We start from the raw sequence: 7,515 nt of genomic DNA, 5'->3' as shown, positions 1-7,515 counted from the left end.
CTCTGAGGAGAGGCTCAGGTGGAGGCACAGCAGCCTCTGGGTCTCCCTGCCTCCGATCCTGAAGCAACCAAGTGTGGGGAGGAACATCCTGCACAGCCCCCGCTTTCCTGAGCAGAGCTGGACGGAGGCTTCTGAGAAATCTCATTTCAAGTGCCTGCTGCCCGCCCAGTCCTGCTCCATGATTTCTCACGGCTCTGCATGGGTGATGACTCAGTGCGGGGGAGGGAAACAGGAACGGCGCTCTGCCCGAGGAAGCCTGGGCTGCAGCTGGGGGAGGAGAAGCTGCCCATCCCTGCCAGGACTTGGGGTTTCCTCTCCTGATCTGTCTGCTGTCCATTCTGTCCAGGCAGGATGAAGGAACAGAAAGGGCTTGAACTTTGGGGACAGACTAAGCTGGGGTGGGGGGGGCATCCTATTTAAGCCTCAGTTTCCTGTTCTGTAAAATAGGGTGGGGGTATCTTAGGACATTGGGTGATTTATTGAGGAAGAGCACTTAGGAAAAAGCTTTAAGGAGTGAGGGAAACAGGATAGGGAAGCGGGGAGCCAAGTGGGGAAGTGGCCACAGGTAAGGTCCAGCCTTAGCCTGATCCACTGTGGGCTGTGGGTTGTTCATGTCACAGAGTTGTTACCCACTCCAGATGCATCCCCATGTCAGCATTGACTGTGCGGTGCTCTTGAAAGGACGTAACCACCTGGTGAGGTTCCTGTCAACAGACGGCAATTCTCTGGAGAAGGGGGGTGGCTGTGAGCTCTTGGCAGTCAACGTGCTGGAGAGTGGACATGCTGGCCTGGCGACGGAGACCTACTGGTGCTGGGACCCCAACAGCAACTACTCTAGGGGTAAAATACCCGTTGCCCAGGGCTTTTGTGAGTTCACACAATAGGCAGTGAAGAAACAGTAACTATTTCTTAGCTGCGTGAGAAAGTGTACCCAGTACCATAAATGTGTACGCTCTGCCTACTGCAGATTCAACATGTTTTAGGGATCAGGGCAGAGTGAGACCCCAATATCTATGTATCTAAGCATGAGCAATACAAAGAAACACTTAGCAGATGCAAACTATTGTATATAGAATGGATAAACAACAAGGTCGTACTGTATAGCACAGGGAACTATATTCAATATCCTCTGATAAACCATAATGGAAAAGAATATGAAAAAGAATGTGTGTATGTATATATATATATGAATCACTTTGCTGTACAGCAGAAATTAACACAACATTGTAAATCAACTATACTTCAATACAATAAATTAAAAAAAAAAAAAAAAAGAAACACAACAGCCGGAAGTTGGCAGAGCAGCTGTGTCCTGAAGACCCCCTTTTATTCCTGGATCACAGGAAAGTTTGGGGTTCCCAAGGAAGGTAGCTGGAGCAGTGTGGGGGACCCTTTAGGGACCTGGGGCAGTGGCTGCCTACCATCTGGCCTTACTGCCTTGCCACATAATTTCGCCTTCCTTCCATGTACCTAGAAGATCTTCATGCACACCTACCTGAGCCTCTGGTCATCTGTATCAACTCCTCCCCTTAACATTTCTCTATTTTGTGCTTCTAAGAAATTGAGAATTGACCACTAGGTACCACCACCTGGTCCATCCAACCCAAGACTCTGCTTTTGCTGGGGCTTTCCAGAAACAGTGAGTGGGAAATGTTCCTGGGATGTCCACACTTCCTCTAATAGTGTACGTCATGGGAGGAAAGAGCAGTGACTTTAGAGTCAGACACACCTGGGTTTCACTCTAGCTCTGTCATCTGATGGCTGTGTGCTCTTGATCAAGTTGCTTTACCTCTCTGAGCCTCAGATTCTCCCTCTGTAAAAATGTGTAAATTAATGTGCTTGCTCAGAACGGTGATTAGGAAGATGAAGAGCCTCATCACGTGAGGTGCTCAGCACACAGTAAGCCCCTGATAAGCACTGACTCTTTGCCGCTTGTCTCCTCTGGAATGATGTCATGTATTTGGTCCTGTCACCCCTGGGGGAGCAGATTTCCTACGGTAACCACCTGCACTAGGGGGTCTGGCTTGTTTAGCCTAATGAACTTCTTTACCCTCTGGGAAGAGGCCCTCATCCTGTCGGTTTCTGGCCCCCGTTCCAGGAACTGCCCCACAAAGCCTCAATTCTTTCCTCTCAGCTGTTTCTTGCATCTCCCAGGAGACTATCTCTTTTACGAGCATCGTCTTTGTTCCCTCATCCGCACTTTTTCCTTGTAAAGATGGTTTGGCCAAGGTGGTGCCTTTGCCAGTAAGCTGTGTCTTTTGTTTGGAATCCTGGTAAGATGGTATGGAGCCCTAGTGGAATTTGCCATCACAGAGGAGGACTTGAAAGGGGCCAGTGGTCGGGTGCCTGAGCACCTGTTTCCTCCCTGTATTAGAGGTGCCTCTGCAGGTGAGGAGGAACTTCGAGGTCTAAAATGTCAGGGCACAGACAGAAATATCCCAGCCTGACCTTGCGGTAGCTAACAACTAAAATGTGTCTTTTGACACAGTCTGGGGGTTCAGAGAAAGTAGGAGAGAGACCCAAGCATGGAGGGGCCCTGCCCTGAGTTCTGGGACTATCACATGCAGGGGGAGGGGATCTGGGTTCAAGTTCTGGCATGGCCACTTACCAGCTACGTGATGTAGGGCATTTTATTGAACCACTTTGTGCCTCAGTTTCCACTCCTATAAAATGGGTATGATAATGACAATGAGCCTTTTTCCCCAACACTGGCTTCTTAACTCCTTTACATATGTGCATCGTCACTTCTATAATAGCACCTGCTTTCCCTGGGGAGAAACCCCTGCACACCCAAGCCCTGTCTTTGGGAAAGATTGGCCTTAACCTCCAGGCTTCAAGTTGGGCATGTATTTCAGCCCTAGCCTATGAGCACATTCTACCCTCACACCCTCCTTGATAGTTCAGATATGGATGCTAGACCCCTGGGGGCTCAATGACACTCCAGGGCTTCTGTTGGAAGTTGAAAAACCGGAAGGTCTCTTTCCCCAGGGATTTCAGAGAGATTAGGGTTTCTGCTCAGAGCTGCTCATGGTCATTTTGCCTCCACAAAAGGAGAACATGATTGAGAAAGAAGCCGACACAGAGCCAGGAGATGAAGAGACAAAGGTTCTTTTTTTTTTTTAAGCATTTTTTAAAATTTATTTATTTATTTTTGGCTGTGTTGGGTCTTCATTGCTGCACACGGGCTTTCTCTTGCTGAGGTGAGCAGGGGCTACTCTTCATTGCGGTGCACGGGCTTCTCATTGTGGTGCTTCCCTTGTTGCGGAGCACAGGCTTTAGGCACGCGGGCTTCCGTAGTTGTGGCACATGGGCTCAGTAGTTGTGGCTCACGGGCTCTAGAGCACAGGCTCAGTAGTTGTGGTGCACGGACTCAGCTGCTCTGCAACATATGAGATCTTCCCAGACCAGGGCTCGAACCCATGTCCCTTGCATTGGCAGGTGGATTCTTAACCACCGTGCCATCAGGGAAGTCCTGAGACAAAGGTTCTTGATAACATCCATTGAACGCCTGGATCCAGCTGGGCCTGAAGATCAGCCTCAGGGTTTTTAATCACTGTTTTTTGCTAAAGCCAGTTTCTGCTGGGTTTTCTGTCCCTTGCAGCTGCAGAGTCCTTCAGCCGTATTGTATATACAATAGTATTATACATCCCTCTCTGGTTGTTTGGAGAATTAAGGGAGACAAGCCATGTGAGGCTCTTAGCACAGGGCCTGGCATGCAGTAGGTACTTAATAAATGCCCCTTTCTCCCAGGGCTTCAGTTTTCTCATCTGTCAGATGGGTGCATTAAACTATATCCTATCACTTGTTAGTGAAGGTAGAGACCCTGAAGGAGAAGTCTGGGCAGTTTTTTTGTTGTTTTTTTTTGGTTTGTTTTTTTGCGGTACGCGGGCCTCTCACTGTTGTGGCCTCTCCCGTTGCAGAGCACAGGCTCCGGACGCACAGGCTCAGCGGCCATGGCTCACGGGCCTAGCCACTCTGTGGCACGTGGGATCTTCCCAGACCGGGGCACGAACCCGTGTCCTCTGCATCGGCAGGCGGACTCCCAACCACTGCGCCACCACGGAAGCCCTGGGCAGTTCTTTTAAAGTAACAATGAAGCACTGTGGTAGGAAGAGCAATGGTCCCACACAATGTCCACATCCTAAACCCTGTACCTGACAGTAAGTTATGTTATGTGGCAAAAGGGCTTTTGTAGATGTGATTTAATTAAGGATTTTGAGATGAAGAGATTCTTCTAGATTATCTGGGTGGGTCCAACCCAATCACATGAGTTCTTAAAAGAACGTAAGAATTAGGTCAGAGAGATGCAACATTGCTGACCTTGAAGATAGAGGAAAGGGGCCTTGAACCAAGGAATGTGGGCAGCCTCTAGAAGCTGGAAAAGGTAAAGGGATGAATTCCCCCTATATCCTCCAGGAAAAAACGCAGCCCTGCCCACACACTGATTTTAGTCCAGGGAGAATGGCGTCAGACTCCTAACCTCTAGGACTGTCAGATAATCCATTTGTGTTGTTTTTAGCCACTGAGTTTATGGTAATTTGTGTTAAAAAAGAGACAACAGGCCCAAAATGGAGTCACTTATACTAAGCTCCATGTCACCAAACTGAGACTTACTACCTAATTTAATTATAATTTCAGACTCTCCCAGGAATAGAATCTTAAACCAGTCAGGAATGACCTGGTCAGCACTACTGAACCTGCCTGATAGAAGCCTGTGCCCCCACTAAAGGAAGGTCACCTTGCATATCCAATTGCTTTGTGCTAGTATAACTTCCTCGTCCTGCTCCCTTCTTAAAAGCCTTTCATTTTGTACAGCTCCTCAGAGCCCCTTTCCGTCTGCTGGATGCGACACCACCTGGTTCCTGAATCACTGAATAAAGGCAATAAGATCTTTAAAGTTTACTCAGGTGAATTTTGTTTTTTAATTTTGTAGCAGCAATGGGATCTGGAGGAAACTCCCAACAACTTTGGGGGCAACAAGAAACACAGGCAGCGGTACCCACAAATGCTTTTAGTTCTCTGCCTTTCTTGCCATTTCCAAGGGTTCTCCTTGGTACAGAGCTATGTTCTCTTTGCATTGAGCCACTGATGTAATTGGCTTTCTAGCCCAGGGCAGGTCAGCTTGAGTTAGCAGACAGTTCTACTAGAATCCAGGTCCCAAGCTCTTGGCCCAGTCCCTGGTTCCACTTTGGGAAATGCTGCTGGTTTAGTCCGCAGTGCCCCATTTGACTGGAATCCCAGTCCACAGTCCCCATTTGTTGGGGATGTGCTGGTTCAGTCCTTTCTCCGGTTCTACACTGGAATTGCTGGTGGTGCACACAGGCCTTCTCTTGGCCAGTCCACAGTAACAGCTCTTTGGTTACTGCTGGTGTGTTAACATGCACAGGAGGGAAAGGCTATTTCTAATGGGAATCTCAGAAGCCAAAAGCTGCAACACTGGTGGACATGGACTGAGTACTTCAAAGCTGTTAGAGCACTCACCACCTAACTCCAGGACTCCTGTGTTAAAATACGTTGATCACAGAATGGGTTAGAGTAACACTAGGTCACTCAACATCCTCAAGAAAATTTCCACGCAGCGAGGTACACTGTAAAACACCACACAATCCCCGACCCAGGGGCACATGCTTCTTAGGTATTTGTTTGGGTAATGGGATCCTGAAATTCCCAAGAACCGAGCACACCTTCTGGCACACCCGCTTGTTTATGTCTAAGAACTGTGGTCCCAGGAGCTGTGGATACCCACAAAAATGGCAGAATCTTACCAAGACAACCTAGAATTATAATGGCCTTTATGAGGAATGTTCCAAGACAAGATCAATTAAGAAATGCACTTTAAAACAAGGGCTCCCAAATCAAACAAGCAGAATAGGTTACCTAATTTAGTTGTCATGCAGAAGCCTCCAGAGGGCTTCAAAACTACAAAATAGTTTCATTAGAAGAGTCACTGCCAAAAGCTAATGAAAAATTAAAGATGTAAGATGCACATAAAATAAAAGACTATGACAAACTCAGGCCACTCCCCTCCACCCCTCTTTATCTGCCATCTTCACCAAGCACCCTGGCCAAGGCTGGCGGGCTGGACGTAGCCAGACGCTGCCCTCTCCTCAGCTTCCTTTCACTTCTGCTGACCGTGGGCCCTGCCCAGGGCTGGAACGACTTAGACAGAATATTGTTGTGGGATGCAAAAGCTCTTACCCTCCACTAGGACCGCTACACCACTTCTCGTGGGTCGGCTCCAATCCCACAGTGAAATGTACTGGAGGCGTAGCTGGATGGGATGCTTATACCCCCAAATTCATACCGTGTCACAACACAGGGTGGGATGGTTACGGTGTACAGTGGGAATGTAAGACTGATTTAGATATCAAGTACAAATTTGGAAAAACTGCCAGGCTGTAAAAGCTATGAATCCTCTGAAGGTACATACTAAGAGGCTCCTATACCTTGGAGTATAACTTAGATCACATGGAACCTGGCCTGAAGAAATTGAGAGAGTCTAGGGAAAACCATGGCTTTGACTCTTTATCTGATTATTATAAGAAGTTGTACTCCCCAGACTCATGTGGCATCAGTGGACCGATTACCATCGTGGTGCTACTTGCTATTGACTTTGGAGTTTATATATTGCTCCTTAGTGATGGTCAAGATTCTCCTCCACCATATTCTGAGTATACTCCACATTCCCATCATTATCAGAGGTTCACCAACTCAGCAGGAGCCCCTCCTGTGGGCTTTAAGGCTGAGTTCACAGGTCAACATGGTGCAACCTCTGGTTTTGGCAGTGCTTGCATGGGCAGCAAGGAAATGAACATTCAGGACCAGGGTTCTGGACTGGCTTGGGAACTGGAGGAATATTAGAATATTTGGCAGCAATAGAGCAGCAACACCCTTCTCAGACTCATGGTACCACCCGTCTCACCCTCCCTCATACTCCAGCACGTGGAAGAGCCCTGCTTACCACTTCTTGGAGGCACAGGTCGCTCTTTGGCATATTCAAGCTCAGAGACCAGACCCAGAACAGCAGCAGGATATGGTGGTACTAGAAGATGATAAAGTAAAAAGTTGAAGTCAAACACTGGTTGCAAAATTTCTGATTTTTCATCACTTTCTTTTTAAAGCAGTGCTACCTGCTAACAACTGGGGAAAGGGAATACACAAAAGTTCTGTGGTGTTTCGTTCCGTAAAGATTTTTGTATTATTTGAGGCTAAGAGGTGATATATGACAAAATGCTTATGTAGAGAATTATATGTTTGTGTAACATACAGATGTATATTACAGTTTTTGAAAGTGATGATTACTGTGGAACGCTAAAAATGTATTGTTTAATTTATAAAACCTGTGATGCCATAAGCAGCATTAAGAATGAAGTCTTTATACCAATAGACACTGAGTACAGAAAATTTCAGACTTAGGTGGTTTTAGTTTATGAGTCATTGCCTCCTAGAAACAATGCTGATATACTTGGTATTTATTACTGGGTGTTTCCTGTTCTTCAGATATTTAAGCCAAGC

The 7,515-nt window shown here is 47.1% G+C and overlaps 1 pseudogene; it reads left to right on the top strand.

The window, feature by feature from the left end:
- The first annotated feature begins 638 nt into the window (after positions 1 to 638).
- On the top strand, positions 639 to 7,053 carry LOC137232936 (store-operated calcium entry-associated regulatory factor pseudogene; annotated as a pseudogene).
- Positions 7,054 to 7,515: the final 462 nt, after the last annotated feature.

Source organism: Pseudorca crassidens, chromosome 10 (assembly GCF_039906515.1).
Source record: "Pseudorca crassidens isolate mPseCra1 chromosome 10, mPseCra1.hap1, whole genome shotgun sequence".
Classification (NCBI taxonomy): domain Eukaryota; kingdom Metazoa; phylum Chordata; class Mammalia; order Artiodactyla; family Delphinidae; genus Pseudorca; species Pseudorca crassidens.
This window is presented reverse-complemented; position numbering and strand designations above follow the sequence as displayed.